The sequence below is a fragment of the Rutidosis leptorrhynchoides genome, chromosome 1, assembly GCF_046630445.1.
Source record: "Rutidosis leptorrhynchoides isolate AG116_Rl617_1_P2 chromosome 1, CSIRO_AGI_Rlap_v1, whole genome shotgun sequence".
Classification (NCBI taxonomy): Eukaryota; Viridiplantae; Streptophyta; class Magnoliopsida; order Asterales; family Asteraceae; genus Rutidosis; species Rutidosis leptorrhynchoides.
The window spans coordinates 256,216,912-256,239,700 of record NC_092333.1 but is presented as its reverse complement, the minus strand read 5'-3'; positions in this window follow the sequence as shown (position 1 = coordinate 256,239,700).

Below are 22,789 nucleotides of genomic sequence, written 5' to 3'. Positions count from 1 at the left end.
CATGAGCGTAAATATAATATAATATATAAGTAATTATATAAATTAAATATATTATATATATAATAATAATTAATACTACGTAAAACATAGAAGAAACATGAATTACGTTAATGATTAATTCCATTAATTCCGTAAATTAAGGCTTTTGATTCATTCCATTAATTCCGTAAATTAAGGCTTTTGATTCAGCAATCCTCCGAGATTGCGGGGGTGGGGCCAGATTTGGGACTATAAAAACACGAGCTCATCATTCTTCAATCTATCGTCTATCTCTCTCGTTATATATATATATTTATTATTATTATTAATATTATAAAGATTATTATCATTAAACTTATTATTAGTAGTACTAGTATTATTATAATTAGTATTATACATAAAATATTACGACGAGGTCTTGAGTGCATTATTTTCAAAACAAATTTTTATGAGCGGGATAAAGCTAAGGAATTATGGGTTATAGCTATGGATGTTATGGGTATGGGTCGAGGGTATGCCTATAAGGTCAACCTAGTATTTATCGTCTCCGTTGCGTTTACGTACCTTTCCTGCAATATTGAATCTCAATATTGATACGTGAGTACTCATAATTTAACTTTTACATACTAATAGTGTATCCCTGACTAGTGCTCGAGTATATAGGATTATGCATGCTTGTACTTTTGATACTGCCTTTAGTTTGGTTATGTTGAATCCTAAATTAGTTACATATGCGGTTGAGATAAGGTATAAGATATGCATGTCGTTGGAAAGCTAGCGAAAAATTAAGAACTTTTCATTTAGATATCGAATGATTTCGGTGAACGGATTAGAAGTTATAATCAATTGAATTTTTGTATTATTAATAAAAATGATTATTATTATCGTCATTATTATCGTTGTTATAGTTTTTATCTAATTATTATTATTATTATTATTATTATTATTATTATTATTATTATTATTATTATTATTATTATTATTATTATTATTATTATTATTATTATTATAATTATTATTATCAATAATTAGTATTATCATTAAAAATTATTATTTTTATTATTATCGTTATTATCATTAAAGTTATAATTAGTATTATCATTAATATTATTATAATATTTATTATCATTAGTATTATTATAATTAAAAACTAATATTAGTAACACCTAATTAATATGATTACTATTATTATCATTATTATGAACACGATATAAAAGACGATTAAAAGCTATTAAACGAAACGATTAGGAAATAATGAGTAAGAGCATCATGATGAAATTAAAATATTATAAGATATTGATTTAGATAAAATTACCGTTCTTATTATTTTTATCATTACTATTATCATTAAAAGTATCGCTAGTATTAAAATTATCATTTTAACAAAAATTATCATTTTAACAAAAATTAGCATTTTAATAAAAAATGTCATTGTTACTATAAAAATTCATTATTATTATCATTTTAAATAGAATTATTATTTTAAAAGATAATATTAAAAAGTATCGTAAATATTAAAGTTATCATAATTAGAATTATCGTTTTATCATAATATCATCTTAGTAATTATAAATATTGATATTTTTATAATAATAATTATTATTACAAAATATTACAACTTTTACTTACTATTATTATAAATATTATTTTATCAAATAAATATGTGATACAAACATATTTTTCTACGTGTAATAAATTACTTTAATAATTCCTATCATGTTATCTTTATGATATTAAATGAACTCTATAAATTTTATTACTTAATATATACAAAAGTATATTTTATTATATAAATTTTAAAATAAAATTTTATTTATTAATAAATGAATTATATTATTTACGCTAATAAATCTTTTAAAAATATAAAACGACGATATTTAAAATATATTATAATCATGTATAAATTTTGAAAATCATTTTGAGTCAAATTGACTTTTGTTGACTTTTGCATATTAGTCTCGAGCATTAGGATTGTGGTACACTATGACCTAACCTAAATTGTTAGACAAATATTGACCAACATATATATATGTATATATATAATTAATATAGGTTCGTGAATCTGAGGCCAACCTTGCACTTGTTCAATGACGTTATATGTATTTTTACTACGAAATACAGTATGGTGAGTTTCATTTGCCTTTTTACCCTTTATATTTTTGGGCTGAGAATACATGCGAAATTTTTATAAATGTTTTACGAAATAGACACAAGTAATCGAAACTACATTATATGGTTGAATGATCGAAGCCGAATATGCCCCTTTTTAACTTGGTAGCCTAAGAATTTGGGAACAGCCCCCCAAATTGACGTGAATCCTAAAGATAGATCTATCGGGCCCAACAAGCCCCATTCTAGAATTTGGAATGCTTTAGTACTTCGATTTTATCATGTCCGATGGGTGTCCCGGAATGATGGGGATATTCTATATGCATCTTGTTAATGTCGGTTACCAGGTGTTCAATCCATATGAATGATTTTTGTCTCTATGAATGGGATGTATATTTATGAGAACTGGAAATGAAATTCGTGTGGTCTATTAAAATGATGGAAATGAATGTTTATGATAAACTAATGAACTCACCAACCTTTTGGTTGACACTTTAAAGCATGTTTATTCTCAGGTGTTAAAGAAATCTTTCGTTGTGCATTTGCTCATTTTAAAGATATTACTTGGAGTCAATTATGGCATATTTCAAAAGACGTTGCATTCAATTCGTTGAGTTCAATAGAGATTATTATTAAGTAAATGACAGATTAGGTCATTTATAGTTGGATATTTTGAAATGGTATGCATGTCTGTCAATTTTCGATGTAAAGAGAGTTTATCTTTTAAAAACGAATGCTATGTCTGAAAAATGTATCATATAGAGGTCAAATACCTCGCGATGTAATCAACTATTGAGAATCATTTATAATGTATATGAACGGGTCCTTTCAAGTTTCACATAAACACACAATCCTAATGCACGTAGACTTCCTTCAATAATCTTTTAAAATCATTTTTCAAAAATAATTTTTCATTTGTAAGAAAAACAATTCATTAATTCAAAGTCCTTTTTGAAAAAGTTATTCTCATTAACATTTTGATCATTGGTTTTGATTGATTTTAAGGTTACCCAATCCTTGACTTATCCCTTCCATTGAATTGCTAGCTTGGTCCATTTTTCCCATGTTCTTAATTTTTCTAATAATAGACAATGGACTTTGATTACATGATTTGTGTTTGCTAGATTTGTGACACACATTCATTTCAAGTTTAGCTCTTGATGAATCATAAGTAGTTATCCTTTCAAGTTTTCTTTTCAAAGTGTTGTTTTCATCAAGTAAAACTTTGTTAAGTTGTCTAAATTTCTAATAGTTTTACTTTGTCACGACTACTATCATACACAAATTTAATAGTCTTGTAATCATCTAACAATTCTTCATAATTAGAAGGATAGAATACATGTACCTCATTGCAATCCATGCTTGAGACATCATCTTCTTTGAAGGGAGATCCAACCTCCTCTTCACTTTGACCATCTTGATCCAAATAATTCCAAGAACCCATGAAACAAACATCTTCATCTCCATTCAAATCCTTTTCTTGAAAACCAAAGTCTCCAAGCTTCTCCAAATTCTCTCTTACCCTTTTACCCTTTAAACTCCTAGAGTTTTCTTCTCCTTGAGAGCATAGTGAATCCCAACATTCTTTTTCACTTTCACATGAGATTATCTTTATTCTTTCTTCATTAGGAAAAACTCCATGAATTAGTGAAATTGCATCAAATTGTTTCAAAACATCATTGTTTTGAAATGTTGACTTCACTAGTCTTGAACTTGCTTGTGGAACAAAGTCTCCTACTTTGATTATTCTCCAAAAGTAGTAATCTTTGGATTTGAGATAAGTCTCAAATCTTGATTTCCACACATCAATATCTTCTTTATCAAAGATCGATGGTTCTTTCACCAATTCTTCCAAGTATCCCATATTTTGAGTTGATCCGAGAATCGTTGACTCAAGTTTTTGCACAAAACGAATTTTGACAATTTCAAAAACGTTTATAGAGAAATTATTTTAGAAACTGCTCTGATACCAATTGTAAGTAACTAGGGGGTGAATTGTTACTTAATACATTTTTTTAACACTTTTTCGATTGATCGCCAAATACTATTAACTATGATCAACCAATTCAACTCAAACTTGGTGTGTGTAGTGTATATGTTCAAAATGATGAATGAAGTAATGTAAAGAACAAAGATACAAGGATTTATAGTGGTTCGGGTGTATGTTAACTAATCCACCTTAATCTACTCCCCGATTACACTAATCGGGATTTGTTGCTTCACTAAGCACTTTTCTCCAAACCCGGTGGAGATCCGATTTACCAGTCTTCAACTTCTTTGGTAGACAACAAACCTAATCTTCCTATCCCTTTGAAAGATCAACTCCCACCTAGATCAACTTGTCTTCACCTTGGACAAGTATTAATCTCCAAATGAGATTAATCAACTTCCTAAGTCCCTTTAAGGAAGTAGATCACTAAGCTAGCCTATGCTTCCACTAAGTAAACTCACAAGATTAATGATTTTGATTAGTAAGTTTACAACAACCAAATTCTATATCTATAAGATCATAGAATCTTCTCTTGCTTGATCAAATTTGAGTAGTAATTAGAGCCCATGTGATCTCTGGAAATAAGCTTTTGAAATATGCAAGAGGGTCTGCTTCAAATGCTCTTCAATGCTTGCCTTTTATAGTAGGATTCAAAAAATAGCTGTTGTCACACGGTTTCCAGCACAGTCAATCGTGGTTCGAACTTGCGTGCTCCAGTCTAAAATATGTATCCGTTGTATGAACGTTTGACTGAGATTTGAACACCACATTTTGGAACCTTTACTCCATCTAGCACCTGCAAAAGAAATCCAACATCCTATACAAGTACTATATGCATTAAGTGTGTGAGATTTGGTCTTATTGAGTGAAAGTGACATAACACTCCAATAGTGGTAAACCAAATATTCTTGAAGAAGTGTCTTGATTGATATTTTGAGAAATCTCAGTTTGGTCAAGACTTAGTTAGTCACATTAATGCATTTGGTTCAATTCTAAAGACTAGTCAATATGTCATTAACTTCCTAGTTTCAATTAATCACAAGTCATGTTCATTATGTAGAGATTAATTGAATGATGTCTTAAGATAATCATTAAGTGTGTAGAGACATCAAAGTTAAGTCATACTTGAATAAGCAATCACAACTTGTTACTTAGACAAGACCAAATAAGCAATTGACTATAATTCCATTGTGAACCATTTCACACTTAATTCATTGGAGTAGACTAGTTACTTGAATCCTAATATTCTAACTAGTAAGCACATAGCAAGCATATTAATTAAGTTGACAAATTTATGAGTGTTAAACATATTAGCAAGTATCAAGTAATACTCACACATAGCAAGAGATAGTTACTCTAAGATCAATCATATTGAAATTTGTACAACTTATGATTTAAGCTTTTGGTAAGCTTACTTGCAATATAACATATTGCATGCTTAATGTGTAAGCACACATTAATGTCCAACACATGCACAAGGGAAGAGCAATCTCTAGTTGGGACTTGGTGACCATCCTAAATATATCTAAGTGTATTTTAGGATTACAAGTCTTTACTAGTTACACTTGAAAGCATTGTTCTTCATTTAGCCTTAATTAATCACTAAGTCGTCTTTAATAGTAATTATTGTTCTAGTGACATTGGCTTAAGTGTGTTGGTACTTGAAGATCATACTAAGGATGTCTAGATAAGATTTAAGATCACAAGTTGTTGTTTAACACTTATATGTTATGCTTAATCTTCGTTTGTGACGACCCGGAAAATTTTGACTAATTTTAAATCAAACTTTCGATACGATTTAATATTTTTAACACGATAAGCAATGGCTGTTATCATGAGTCTCAAAAATTTTGAACTGTTTTCATATATGCAAATAACCTTCAACTGTTTCCATCGATTCACGAACAATTAATTGTAAATAGATATGTGTGTATATATATATAAATAATAATTCGAAATATAATTTGAAGTATTATATGTTGTTGTTATTAAAATTAATAAAATAAAAATAGGATATTATATTAATTATTATTTAAAATATATTTATATATATATATATATATATATATAAATAAGTATATTAAAAATAAATATTAAATTATTGTAATACTCGTTTGATGTTCTGATTGATAATAAGCAAGTTAAATTCAAACTTATATAATTTTAAAATAAACGGTGATCCAAAAATGAGTTATATAACTTATAGGCTTATTAAAAATGTATTTAGGAACTACTTGTTAAATTTTAAAACTTTTTATATTTTACTTGGGATCGAGCGCGGACAGTTGATTTAATTTTTATTTAATAATTTTAAATAGTTAACGACCAAATTTTATACCATAATGACTGAAATAAATAAAGATAATTAATATATAAATTTGGGATTTTTCTGAATACTTTTATCCGCTACTGATTAACAACGGATAGCGAAATTTAGTCCGTAAATGGCGACGACTAAACATTTTACACATTTTATTCTTAAATATTATTATAATTATTATTATATTATTATTATTACTTTATGTTATAACCTCAATTTGATTGAATTACTAGCCGTGAATTGTTAATTGAATAAGATATATGTGAATGATTGATATATTATTCTGTTGCATTCCAATTCGTACACTAGTTACTTTATCATAATTAGATATATATCCGCCAGCTCATCTCTTTGTTATATATATATATATATATATATATATATATATATATATATATATATATATATATATATATATATATATATATATATATATATATATATATATATATATATATATATATATATATGGAAGATTACAAACTAAAAGGTGGATTTTCTGTTTCAATAACTCGACTGATTAGTTTTTACTTTATAATGATTATTAATTATTATTATTGTTGCATCTTGTGAATCGATTTGGACAAGTTTGTTAGCTGTTTCAATCACCAATCTTTTCTATAACTGAATTTGTAAATATATACATATGTAATATGCATATATATCACACTCATTAATCAACCAAGAACCACACTTACATCTTTTCACGACATCACCCATCAACCCACATATTATAACACCCTCACGATAACCATTACTCTCCCTCTCTCATCCTCATTCATGAACCCTCAAACCACCTCTCTTTTGTGTTTTCTGTTGAACTCTATATCACCATCTCTTCTGTTTTTTAGTTTAATCCAAACTTTCTTCTCCTAACATACTGCCGTCAACCACCATGAACCACCTCAGTCACCATCACCTTCCACGACCACTATACCCGTCACCCTAAAACCATACACTATCGTGAACCATCACCATGACCATCGACTGCTACGAGCTTGTTAATAATCGAAAGCCACCACCTCTGTTATTCGTTTCTATTTACAATCACCATTACTGCAACCACCTCTACCAAAACCGCGACCACCTTCACCATCGTAAAACACCACTTCAACCCTCGAAACCCACTTCCTGTTTCTTCCTTTTTGTTGAGAGCTGCAGCTGTTATACTTGTGTTTCTGTTCTATTCAAACCATCGAAACCATCATTAGTAATTATTTTTGTTACTACGATACCTACGTTTATTTATGTGAAAACCGATATCAAATTAACCACCACAGCCGTTTTTATTGTTCTGTTACAAATTGAGTGACCCACAAAACATAATGATGAATCGATGATGATGAAGTTACGTAATGATGATGATGAACGAGATCGATGATGAAGAAGAAGACAGTCAGACATAGGTTAAAAGAATTTAATCCGAGAGTTAAATCAGGAAGTATTAGACAGAGGAATAGTTGGGAGTGTGGACGAGGAACGAGAGGTCACGGGTTCGAGACCGGGCCGAGGCAGTTTATTTTTTTTATTTTTTTTGAAGCTTTTCCTTTTAAGGTAGTATTACTATTATTATTATTATTATTATTATTATTATTATTATTATTATTATTATTATTATTATTATTATTTTTATTATTATTATTATTATTAGATTACTTATTATTATTACTAATATTAATATCATAATTATTATTATTATTATCATTAATATAATTTATATTATTATCATTATTATTAGTATTATCATTAAACATTATTAGTATTATTATTATTATTATTATTAGTATTATACTTACTATTAATATTATTATTATTATTATTAAAAGTATCACTATTTTTAAATTTATCATTTTTATTAAAATTAGTATTATTATTGAAATTAACATTTTTATTAAAATTATTTTTGTTTATTAAAATTATAATTTTTATTAAAATTGATAATTTTATTAAAACTATCATTATTTTTAAAATTATTAATATTATCATTATTATTATCATTAACATGTTGTACATATATTTTTATTTTCACTATATTTATTATTATTATTATTATTATTATTATTATTATTATTATTATTATTATTATTATTGACATTATTGTCATTATTATCATTATTTATTATTAGTAAAATTACTAATATTATTATTATTTTTATTACAACAAATATTATTTATAATTATTACATATAACATAAATATAACTAATATTACAAGTTACTATGTTTTTATATATATTAACTAATATATTACTATTGTAACATTAATTAAAATTATATATCTTATATATAGTATAACCTATTATAAGTATTAATATAATTATACATAAAGATATTAATCTTAATACATTATAAAATATATAAACTTAGTTGATTAATATTATATGTTTCAATGTATATATATAAATGATATAGGTTCGTGAATCCAATGCCAACCTTGCACTTGTTCAGTGCCGTCGTATGCATATTTTTACTACAAAATATCGTATCGTGAGTTTCATTTGCTCCCTTTTAAATGCTTTTGCTATAAATATTTTTGGGCTGAGAATACATGTGCTGATTTTATAAATGTTTGACGAAATAGACACAAGTACTTAATTACATTCTATGATGAAATTGTTATACCGGATATCCCTATTATTTATTTAGTCTGGTAACCTAAGAATTAGGGAACAGACACCCTAATTGACGTGAATCCTAAAGGTAGATCTATGGGCACTAACACCCCCCATTCTGGAAAATGGAATGCTTTAGTACTTCGAATTATTAGTATACAGAGTGCGGCCTGCATGCTGGGGGATATTACTTTGACGTCTTATTAATGTCGGTTACCAGGAAACTTATCATATGAATGATTTTTATACACGAAATTTGTGTATGTTGTTTATAAATGAAATCTTGTGGTCTATTAAAATTATTGAAATGATTGTTTATGATAAACCTATGAACTCACCAACCTTTTGGTTGACACTTTTAAGCATATTTATTCTCAGGTATGAAAGAAATCTTCCGCTGTGCATTTGCTCATGTTAAAGATATTATTTGGAGTCGTTCAGTGCATATTTTCAAAAGACGTTGCATTCAAATCATTCGAGTTCAAAAAGATTGTTATTAATTAAATGACAGATAGATCATTTATATTTTGAGAAATGTAATTATAATTGGTATAGAATGGATGTATTTGAAATGGTATGCATACCCATTAACTTTCGTTGAAATGAAAGTTTGTCTTTTAAAAATGAATGCAATGTTTACAAAACGTATCATATAGAGGTCAATACCTCGCAATGAAATCAACTAATGTGAATCGTTTATAATCGGTATGAACGGTCCCTTTCAGTTGGTATCAAAGTGGTGGTCTTAGCGAACCAGGTCTTGCATTAGTGTGTCTAATTGATAGATATTAAGATGCATTAATGAGTCTGGACTTCGACCGTGTCTGCATGTCAAAAGTTTTGCGTATCATTTTTGTCAGAAATTACCTGTTTATCATATTAAGTCTAGACGCGTCTTACTGCAATTATTGCATAGATAGTGTATAGACAAATTTCATATCTTAAGCATATCTATTACAGTAAACTCTGCCTGACATTTTTCGAAAATTCCTCCGTAACTTATGGGATCTTGGTATTATATATACATATGTAGATTATGTATTGAAGAATACTAATCTAAACCCTATAATCTTTCGAAAATCATTTCCCTAATTGTACAAGATGGATCCCGCAACAAGTTCGAGTTCTTCAGATTATGACAACTCTTCCGACATGGATATCCATTCAAACTCCGAAAGCAGTGTAACCGGAATAGATCAACCGATTAGCCATCATCAATTCTAGATGGATTGGGGATGGGTTCGTAGTTGACTTAATCTATAGAGACAAGAAGAAGGCGATCCTTTCCATCCACCAAATTTCCCACTCGGCGAAGAACCTGAAGCACTTACTGGCGAACCAGTCCGAAACACCATTTTCACTCTCATTTCCAGAGTATCCCACCACGATTATATATTATCTAAACTTCTAGATCTTATTCATCCACTCTTTCCAACCGCCAATCATCCCGGTGTACTAGAAGAAGTTAACGAGCTTCGCGCTAGAGTGGTGGCTTTGGAGAATATGATGCAGAACTTACAAGCATCACAAGCCCCACAAACACCAACAGCGCCACACGCATCAACACCAACAGTACCATTACCACCACCAACAACATCCGCATCGCAAGTCTCAACAACACAATCTGTCCCACAAGCAACAACGTCATACGCCTTGTAGATACCAAGGAATACAAACAATAACAAATGATGAAGTATTGATTCATAACTTCATTGGAGAAATATTCTACGGTGATTAAGATTATTTATTCTAATCACAACCATAAATCAAGATGAGTGGATGGATAGAGATGATAGAGGGGAGAATAGAAACCCTGACAGGAATGGTGCGTGCGTTACAAAATAGACTTGTTATACAAGCAGCACCAGCAGTACCGTCCGTATCACCAGCACCAGCAGTACCGTCAGCATCACCAGCACCAGCAGTACCGACAACATCACCAGCACTAGCAGCACCTACAACATCACAAGCTCTACCAGTTCCATATCATAAATCAACAACGAGCATATTGTATGAATGAGTTATGAAGTATTAACTCATTCCCTCTGAAGAATTTACATGTATATTTTATATATATGAATTTTTAAACCACAATATATCTTTTCGTACTAAGCTATTACGTGTGAATGTTAAAGGGTAGATACTACTCGGTTAATTCATATTACTAATATGCTATGATGTACATCCTTTGTTAACAACTTAACAATCGTTAATCTCTGCTTCAACTCAATAGATTCCATTTCATAAGAAGCCTAGTGTATTGTTCGAGTACATGTTTGATTTCACACTTTCATTTTCGATATACTCGAAACTTTCAAGAAATTATCATTCGTGTCTTGCTTCCACGAATACCAACATCATCCACTGAAGAAATATCAATAGTTGAATAATGAAGTATTAATTCATAATTTCATTCAAGTGGAAGAAATACTCTGCAAAGATTACGTAATTTCTAAAGTTTTAGGAATTATTCATTTCTAGTTTCAGCCGAAAATAAAATGAGTTTAATATTATATTAACTCATTAAGTATGTATTACATCTGAAGAAGATATACATACATATATTTTCATAAAGACTGTAATATAATTCATTTGTACAAAATATTACTTGTGAAATTTTAACGGGTAGTGTAACGACCCGTCAAAATCGCTATTGACGCGGCACGTTAATCATTGATTCCACAGTGAGGTTTTGACCTCTATATTATACGTTTTGATAAAATATTGCATTCATTAAAATAAGTGACTTTCTAAACATAGAAAGTTATAAACATGTGGGCGAGTGCTTAGGTATAAGCAAAACCCCAAAATACATAAGTATTTAATTTACAGGTTGACATCACAGTCCAATTATTTATTACACAGCGCAGTTTTATTTTGAATGCAATAAACTTTGTACAAAGCATGAGAGACTCCATGCAGGCAACAAGCACATCACAGCGGAAGCATTCTAAGGACCTGAGAATAAAACATGCTAAAAAGTCAACACGGATGTTGGTGAGTTATAGGTTTAATTGCTCGAGTCATAAACATATATAAAGATAGACCACAAGATTTTATCAAAAGTTTATCAATAGATTCTACGTAACAGAGCACCCTGGTAACTAAACTTAACGCTATAGTGATAATTACCCCATTCGTTTTAATACACGCAAACCAACGTGTCTTAAACTCAAATAACATACGTCCGTTGAAAGGCTAGCGCTCTAGCTCGGACGGGGATGTCAAGCCCTATGGATCCATATACAATTATTCGCGCCCACCAGTTCATATCCTATGTACTGGCAGCTACTAGTTACCAAAGCTAAGGGATTTTCGGTTTAACTCAGTGTAGAATTTTGTATGTACTTGTGTCTTATTGCGTTTAAAATAAATTGCATGTATTCTCAGCCCAAAAATATTTAAAGTATTTAAAAAGGGAGACTATAACTCACAGTTCAATATTGCGATTCAATATTGTAGGCAAATTGCGTAGACGTAATGATGGTAGACGACTGTATGGTTGGTCTTGGATTCAAGAACAATACCCCGAACAATACCCAATATTTCCTTATTTTAAAACGGTTTGAAACCCGAATTAAAAATACCCTCGAATATACTTTATTATTATTAAACTTAAAATTAAAATTATAATTATAATTATAATTATAAAATAACGTACATATATATTTATGAAATATTTCGTCGAGCAAAACTGACCTTTTATAGTACTTTTCGATTTACTGTAGCTCATGCGATCGCATGAGTTTTCAGTGTTTTTGCCATGCGATCGCATGGCCGCCTTTTCTGTTTTTGTTTGCTAGTTCGTCGACATCAAATAGTGTGTTACTGTAGCAAATAGTGTTACTGTAGCAAATAGTGTTTTACTGTAGCAAATAGTGTTTTACTGTAGCAAATCACTGTAGCAAACTCGTTTTCACTGTAGCACTGTAGCAAAATACGGTTTCACTGTAGGAAAGTCGTTTTTACTTGTACATATATATATACATACATATAATTGTTCATGAATCGTCGAGAGTAGTCAAAGGTAATTGTATATATGTAACAGTTCTAAAATTTTGAGACTCAATCTAACAGACTTTGTTTAACGTGTTAAAATAATAAATCGTATAGAGAATTGGTTTAAATAAGTCAAAAATTTTCGGGTCATCACAGGTAGGTAGTACCCGAGAAATGTTTAAGTTCACAATTAATATGTTACACTATACATTCTTCAATTCTAATTCAAGAATCATTAACTATACTCACTACTTTCACAGCGATATACACATCAGAACAACCATTCTCATTCAAATTCGATTACATATTCTGATTTTCACAGATCAGAATCCAAGTCAAGATTTAACAGGTGACATCACTCTTAGATTCTTACGTCTTTCAAAATCATACTTTGAATTCAAACAATACTAGAACATCAATTTTATTCATAAAACTCAGAGAGATATTCGTATCATTCAAGATTCACGACGATTTCATCAAATGTATTTTGACGATTACAATCTGCGCTCAAACCCTTCGAAATTCCTGAAGACACCTCAAATAATAAACCAACCACACGTTATCTACGAAAAGAAAGATTTATGAATATAGTTATGCACCTAGAGAACACTCGAAACCCAAGAAAAAGTTTAACATGTATCTATGCTAGATCCTTTGGCATTATTATTACCCAAAATAACTTTGCAATTCCTTTTTAAAGTAGCCAGTTTTGTCACAGCTCCAACAAGTCAACTTCGACTTTTCAGTCGGACTAGCCTTATTATAATCTTGATATATACGTTGCCCTTTCATCATCGTTACCAGGGAACCTTTTATATTCCACCACATTAGCAATAAACATGCCAGCAACTTCATTGCTCTTTGACTTAAATCTCTCCGAAAAATCACTATATTTATTCATTGAAACCCCATCATGTACTCATCTACATCTTGTAACGATAATTGCCATAACAAATACCGGGAAGTATCAATAATTTTTTTTGAATCTCGCGGTGTTTCTATGACAACAGTTATATATATACATATAACGTTATCTCCTGGAATTATAATTCTGAAATTCTGAATAGCACCCCAGCCTACAAATTAGTACTACGAAGTTTTGAAAAAAACTGATGAAGCAGCAAAAACTGTCGACAGCCTTAACAGCCAAAAGTTTGATGATAAAGAATGGTATGTGGGAAAAACTCAAAAGAAAATTTGGTACTGAAAAACGGATTGAGCAAACTAGGAAGGAGGCTGTAGACAAATCACAAGGACTAAACCTGTAATCAAAGAATCCCGATGATTCGATTTTTGATGGAAATTACAGAAGACATGTAATCTCTTTACGCATTCTAAAAAAGTAAGGAACGAATTTTCTTCATCATCCTCTGATCTTAGATATATTTAAAAAAAAATTCTAAGATATTATCGTATCTTTCATTATAAATATCCTAAATATTTCTGAAGATATCTTCATGACTATTCTTGTCCGAAATTATTTATCTTTTCGCGCTATCTGATTTACATCATAAAGCAAACTGTTTTAGTTTCAAAATTTCTAAAAAATTGAATTTAAATTATGAATGTTTTTGAAGTAGTGTTAGGAATTGAAGCATGAGTTATTATAACATAATGACGCCTGATCAATGTGGTTATATTACAGTAAGTCATGCTGAGTTTCTAATGGAACATGATGATTCACAGACCATACCATCATCTTGTGCATGTTACACGACTCTTACATTCTACCTAATCTCTAAACATATCAAGAACATATTTTCTTGATAGTTCTATCTTTTTTCGTGACTTCTGGTAATTTGATAAATCAGATCGTGCTATTTCAATTTCTTTCTAAAAACATTAGCTATGTTCATTCGAAACTTCATATTTACGAATTCTGGACCATTACTTGCTTTGCTTAAAGTCGAGAAGAGAAAACAAAAGCATAGAGCATCGAAATATATATAGGAGTATAAATCGCAACAAATAAGAGAGATCATTAACTGTGGATGTCAATAATTATGGAAAGACAGATACAAGGAAGGATTATAAGAACCACCACCCCAAGAGTGAAGTAGAAGTAAACAGATTCCTCCGGTGGGAGTTGGAAAAGAAGGATGATTGTTACGATAGTCAGAAACATATCAAGGATCAGAACTAGATTGAGCATATTGATGAATGTTTTGAAAGAATGAATTAAGGAAGAAAGTATAGAAGATGGGAGATGTGGAAATAAGGAAACAAAAGAGGTTGATTTATAGCGAAATATCAGACATAGCAATCGAGGTAGATTACGCATCTAATCGAAAAAAATTCTCATTTCCTTAATTAACAAAAAAAAATCAAATCTTATATAGATTTCGAAGATTTTCTTTAAAGTCCCTTGAATCCCGGAAATCAATCGTGATTACGTCAGAAGATACGACAAATCTCTATTTCTTCATTTCACTCTTTTGCGATAGCTTCTCTCATACGCTTCGAATAATCGAATTGTCTTATTCATATTACTCAACGGTGATAAAACTCTATTTATCAACTCATATTCGTCATGAAAACATTTTCAGTGTTAGCCATGATGCCCTCCATCAATTTTCGGGACTAAATTTCTTTAACGGGTAGATACTATGACGACCCAAAAAATTTTGACTAATTTTAAATCAAACTCTCGATACGATTTAATATTTTTGACACGATAGGCAATGTCTGTTATCCTGAGTCTTAAAAATTTTGAACTGTTTTCATATATGCAAATAACCTTCAACTGTTTCCATCAATTCACGAACAATTAATTATAAATAGATATGTGTGTGTGTGTGTATGTATATATATATATATATATATATATATATATATATATATATATATATATATATATATATATATATATATATATAATTCGAAATATAATTTGAAGTATTATATGTTGTTGTTATTAAAATTAATAAAATAAAAATAAGATACTATATTAATTATTATTTAAAATATATCAATATATATAAATAAGTATATTAAAAATAAATATTAAATGATTGTAATACTCGTTTGATGTTCCGATTGATATTAAGCAAGTTAAATTCAAACTTATATAATTTTAAAATAAACGGTGATCCGAAAATGAGTTATATAACTTATAGGCTTATTAAAAGTGTATTTAAGAACTACTTGTAAAATTTTAAAACTTTTTATATTTTACCTGGGATCGAGCGCGGACAGTTGATTTAATTTTTATTTAATAATTTTAAATAGTTAACGACCAAATTTTATACCATGATGACTGAAATAAATAAAGATAATTAATATAAAAATTTTAGATTTTTATGAATACTTTTATCCGCTACTGATTAACAACGGAGAGCGAAATTTAGTCCGTAAATGGCGACAGCTAAACATTTCAGACGTTTTATTCTTAAATATTATTATATTATTATTATTATTACTTTATGTTATAATCTCAATTTGATTGAATTACTAACCCTGAATTGTTAATTAAATAAGATATATGTGAATGATTGATATATTATTCTGTTACATTCCAATTCGTACACTAGTTACTTTATCATAATTAGATATATATCCACCAGCTCATCTCTTTGTTTTATATATATATATATATATATATATATATATATATATATATATATATATATATATAAAATATGGAAGATTACAAACTAAAAGGTGGCTTTTCTATTTTAATAACTCGACTGATTAGTTTTTACTTTATTATGATTATTAATTATTATTATTGTTGCATCTTGTGAATCGATTTGGACAAGTTTGTTAGCTGTTTCAATCACCAATCTTTTCTGTAACTGAATTTGTAAATATATACATATGTAATATGCATATATATCACACTCATTAATCAACCAAGAACCACACTTACATCTCTTCACGATATCACCCATCAACCCACATATTAGAACACCCTCACGATAACCATTACTCTCCCTCTCTCATCCTCATTCATGAACCCTCAAAACCACCTCTCTTTTGTGTTTTCTGTTGAACTCTATATCACCATCCCTTCTGTTTTTCAGTTTAATCCAAAACTCAAACAACCATTTCTAGTCTTCTTCTTCTCCTCACACACTGCCGTCAACCACCATGAACCACCTCAGTCACCATCACCTTCCATGACCACTATACCCGTCACCCTAAAACCATACACTATCGCGAACCATCACCATGACCATCGAGTGCTACGAGCTTGTTAATAACCTGAAGTCATCACCTCTATTATTCGTTTCTATTTACTATCACCATTACCGCCACCACCTCAACCAAAACCGCCACCACCTTCACCATCGTAAAACACCACTTCAACCCTCGAAACCCACTTCCTGTTTCTTCCTTTATGTTGAGAGCTGCAGCTATTATACTTGTGTTTCTGTTCTATTCAAACCACCGAAACCATCGTTAGTAATTATTTTTGTTACTACTATACCTACATTTATTTATGTGAAAACCTATATCAAATTAACCACCACAACCACTTTTATTGTTCTGTTACCAATCGAGTGACCCACAAAACATAATGATGAATCGATGATAATGAAGTTACTTGATGATGATGATGAACGATATTGATGATTAATGATGATGAACGATATTGATGATTAATGGTGTATTCTATGGTCTACACGCATAAAATGAAAGTTGTGGAGCTCTGAGTTACGGACGTTTTGGCTTTTGAATCACTTTAATCCGACTTCGTATGACAAAGTTATGCCCAAATTAGTGAAGACACGTAAGTTGCTGGGTTTTAGAATTAATCAGGCCCAAGAAGTAGCCCATGAAGCTTCCTTACCAGCCCAAGATTTGCCTATAAATAGTGGAGTTTCCCACCTCATTTGGACATCAGAGGAGAGATCAGACGCTCAACTTTCTATCACACACACACTTTCTCTCTCTAGATTCCATCTGCCATCCGCCCAGCTCCATGGCACATGACCTCATCCTCTCAGCTCCAAGGCACGTGATCTCATCCTCCCAGCTCCATGGCACGTGACCTCAGCCGCCCAGATCCAAGGCCGCCCAGCTCCAAGGCCGCTCAGCTCCAAGGCACATGACCTCAGCCGCCCAGCTCCATGGCACATGACCTCAGCCGCCCAGCTCCAAGGGCGCCCAGCTCCAAAGCACACTACATATCTCATGTCGTTGGACACTACACATCGTATTTTCTCATATACGACTCAGCAATATACTTTATCATTCATGATACAGGCAGAACATACGTAAGGCCTATTTTAAGATTGACTTAAGCCACGCCATGGTTTTAGACCATGATTCGCGTCTGCAGGGATTCGTCCCGAGAGTAAACGTCAATCGGCAAACTACTCCTCACATGGTTCATTATACATTGCACTAGTACGCATATACCTACTCTCTAGTAGAGAACTACGTACTAACAAATGGCGTCATCCGATTCTATGACTAGAAGCAAAAAAATTAGAATACACAATACAGTTGTCTGTCATCCGGACTCCATAAATTGTTACATTCTGACTTATAAACATTCCTCCGTCATCTGTTTCAAAGAATCTCAAAGACATACAAAATTGAAAAAGGACTACAAAAAATTTGGTGCAAACTGTAACAATTATCTAAAGTCTTACTTCAAAGATTCATCACATTACTTTTCATCAGAAAGTTCAACAACCTTCGTCAACAATTTTCTAATCTTAAATATCTACCATCCGTATTTCGTTCACGTTCAAACTGCAAAAGGAGAAGAACAAAAAAAAGTCCACATCCGTGGGGACCACAATGATAAGAGAAGACTTGCTATTTCCAATAAAGGTTTTAAACTTGTGGATATAAAATAGTCCACATTTCACACTTGGATGTGGTTCAAACTCCACCATACATGCATACACAAGTTGTTCCAAATACCAAGTTCTGACCATGATGGTGTGGAAATGAAAGACACGACAATTCATAACGGAGTAAAAAGCATCACAAAGTTTCTAGCATGCGAGTCAATACTCACGTTGCTCACGTCAAAAGGTTGCGTGAATGGAAACCGACAACAGTAATTTGTAAGATTGGGAAAGAGAACTATTAACACTTTTTTTTTTAAGACATCCGGCAACCGTATTCCGTACTCCGCATAGCTACTGGCCAATATTTTTTCACGAAGCGATGTATTTCGTACACCGTCATCCGTACTACAATTAGTAATGCCACTTCCGTAACCATCAACACCGAGATCCTAACTCCATCTTCCGTACACAATGGCCTATTATGATAACTCAACAGCCGGTAAAAGTTTTGCGCGATGTAGCATGAAGACATACCCAAAACATTGATGAATGGTTCATTTTTTACATGCTTGAAGGCTCAGATTGGAAAATAAAAGTATATAGATAAGATAAGAAGGTGTAAGTCATTTAACAAAGTCAAGATACTCCAGCATGTGGGTACAACATGCAAAATCACGTCAACTCGTCTTCGATTCAAGTTCATCCGAATTCATCATTTCCAAAAAATTTCACTATATTGTGATCTCCTACACCAACTTCGGTATTACATATAAATCCAAGACCTCTCCTCCGGTTAGAATTAATATGTATAAAATCTTAGGATTATGTGATTTGATGTGGAAGTACAAAATAAATCAATACTGAATAAGGGATCCATGCTACCTCACCAAAATGGGAATGACATTGCAACTTAAGTAATGTCACTCACGTACTAAAGATAAACGGATAGCGATATTGTTTGAAACATATAAAGGAAGAAAGTAGTCAAGCTCCGGCATCCGTGTTCCGGGTTGCGTATTCAGTTTATAAAGCACATCGGCTATCACACAGACCTCAAAGGTGTAGTATTCGAGACATTTCAGAAATTATCATGACACTGAAGCAATCAAATAACCAAATGTTCAAAGGTCACGTTTGGGTTGAAATTGGTGTGGAGGCAGCAATATAAAAAGCATGTGAAGTGGAAATCATGCAATACATCCAGCTCATAAACAAAAAGAACACAATGCAGATTTCGATGGATAGCTTTTTAGACTAACTACACTTAGGCGGATGTGTATTCTTATGAAGAATATTTGCTTGAAGAAGAACAAAATAAAATATCTGTTCAAGAAACATTATCGGTTCATAACCCGAGTTGTTGAGAAGATATATTTCTACGTGGTTTACGGCCAAGATAATATCGTCGGATAAACATTGTATAAGCATCTTACGAGAAAGGAACACATATATTACATATTACAGAATGCCAACTACTTACTCCGACATGCACCCTGCAAAATGTTTTGGATTAAACACGCTAGTCAGCTGGATAAAACTTCAAGATAGCATCATGAACAATGACATTCATTTGAGACTTTGAAGTCCGTGGTAATTCATCCGGCAAGCGTTCAGCAATAAATATTAAGATCATTAATATCTTTAAAGGAATTAACACCGACCTTTGGATCCAAGCTGATTACTCTATGATACATGATCGTTTTAAGGGATACAGTAGCAATCAATCACACAGTAACGAGACCAGTGAAAGTCAACTGAATTCATGGTACCATCATCCGTTCATTGTCATTATTTCGAATATTCATCGCCATGGGCTTTTATTCCATAATAAATGTTGGCACTTCAAGGAAAAATCCACTCCGTTCAATCAGGTATTCTACAAATAATCAAGATAAAGCTTTTGAAAAGGGTTATAAAAAGTGTAGACATATGATCCGTATTCCATCAAGTATCAGTTATAAGAATCAGTTATAAGAATCAGATATGAAAACATAATGTTGCACCGCTATGCGCTTAGGGATTTATTGTCTTCAAAGTTGCATGGAAACTAACCGGACCCCGTATGTCGGTTTCGTAAAAATAAAGCTACTTCGCACTCCGTTTAAATAAGAAATGTATAATGACGGTACCCGCCTTCAATTAATCAACGACAACATGAAATGTGTTCAGTGATTCAGTTTAGTTCAAACCCTTTTTAGCACCAATGAGGGCTTTGAGTTAAAAACATATGAAATCTAAGAATTTCGATCACTCTCGTGCCGACAAGAACTTGTTGCCAGATTTACAAACTAGAACTATGCAAGTGATTATTATGAAAAACTCATTTCGCACCTCGGACGATCGATAACTTGCTCAAATTTATGTTATTATATTACATTCACCATCCTGGAAAATATTCAACATTGAACTTCAGTTAAAGTTTCATTTCGAGAGCTCCATTTAACAAATTACGAAGGCGGAAGGAAACTACATAAGACCGTTAATATTATCATCGGACTCCGTCAAGCAGAAGTTATAATGACCTCATCGATGCATACTTGATAAATTTCCCATTGCCATTTCTGATACCATTTTCTTCTTGCTCCGTTGTGCTACCAGGATATGAATCTCGATTCACTAATTCATCATTCACCGTTTACCATTCACCACCAGTTGTCAATGAAATCCGTCCACCATTCATAAAATCGTGTTAGAACTAAAAGAAGGAAAAGCGATTATCCCTGTTGAAAGCAACATGATTTATCCAAAAAGCTACATCAGTAAAAGTAAACACGTGTGAAGATAAAAGTTTTGTTCACAATTTTCAAGATATGGCATGCGTACACAGTAGAGTATGCCTACAAGTTTTAGGCAAGCCTATTATCAAATAAAAAAAAACTCAATGGAGCAGCTTTTCAAACAATTCAGAAGAGTGTGCAACATTTTATCCTCAAAGTACATTTCCAAGGAACATTGTGTCAATTAATTGTGAAACGCTCCAAGCAGAAGCATGTGACGCACGTGAAAAACATATACATACTCTGGATTCTAGGTTCACAAATATAAGAAGAAGAAATGTCATTGTCAAAAGGGAAACATGGGTCTCGCATAACAAAATAATAAAGCGAAAAGGCGCGAAGGGCAAAGGGTATGACATCAATCTATAGCACAACGAAAGGATGCATGTGAAATTTCAAAGAGTTTGACATGTGTAACGACCCGACCAAAACCGTTATTGACGGCGCCGTTAACTTAGGTCCCGTTGCGTGGTCGTAGTCCCTATATGAGACTCGTTTGACCAAAATTATGTCGCATTCATTTGAAAGGTACAAGACTTGCAAGTTTAGTTTACAAAACCGTTTGACAACAAGTCTAAGTTACAAAAGTCATAAAGTATAAATGAAATAACTTGCGACATAATATAAGTTGAAAAACACAGTTGCTATAAATAGCGTAAGTATGTAAACAAAAGTTTGAATCCAAAAGTGCTATCCCTAGCGTATGTATGTATGTATGCTTGACCCCAAGCAAGAAATCAGAGTGTATGCATGTATGCTCGACTCCAAGCAAGTATGAGTGTACGCGGAAGCATGTATCAAATAGCCAAGTATGAACCTGAGAAACATATAGAAAACTGTCAACGAAAAACGTTGGTGAAATCATAGTGTTTGTAAATGTTGTTTTCGAACCACAAGATTTTGTATAGTTGATTATCTGAATCGTTTGCATTCCAAAAGTTTGGTTGCAGGCACCCAATTATCAAGGCTTAACTGTTTTGCACCCTGTTGCGTAGTGTTAGAACATACACTAAACCCGAAAATATATTTCATCCGCATAACGGTAGCGAACCGTCCGAATGAGGCTCGTCAAGCCCATGTGATCACATAATATAAGTTCTCGCTTACACCCTGCAAGTGTAACTAATGATAATTGAATTGAGGCTTTTCGTTCTAACCCGCTGTGGAATGTTTGTTTTCCCGTACTTGTGTTCAAAGCATAAAAGTATGTAGTATAAAAATTGTATATGTTTCTCAGCCCACAATTTAAAAGTATAA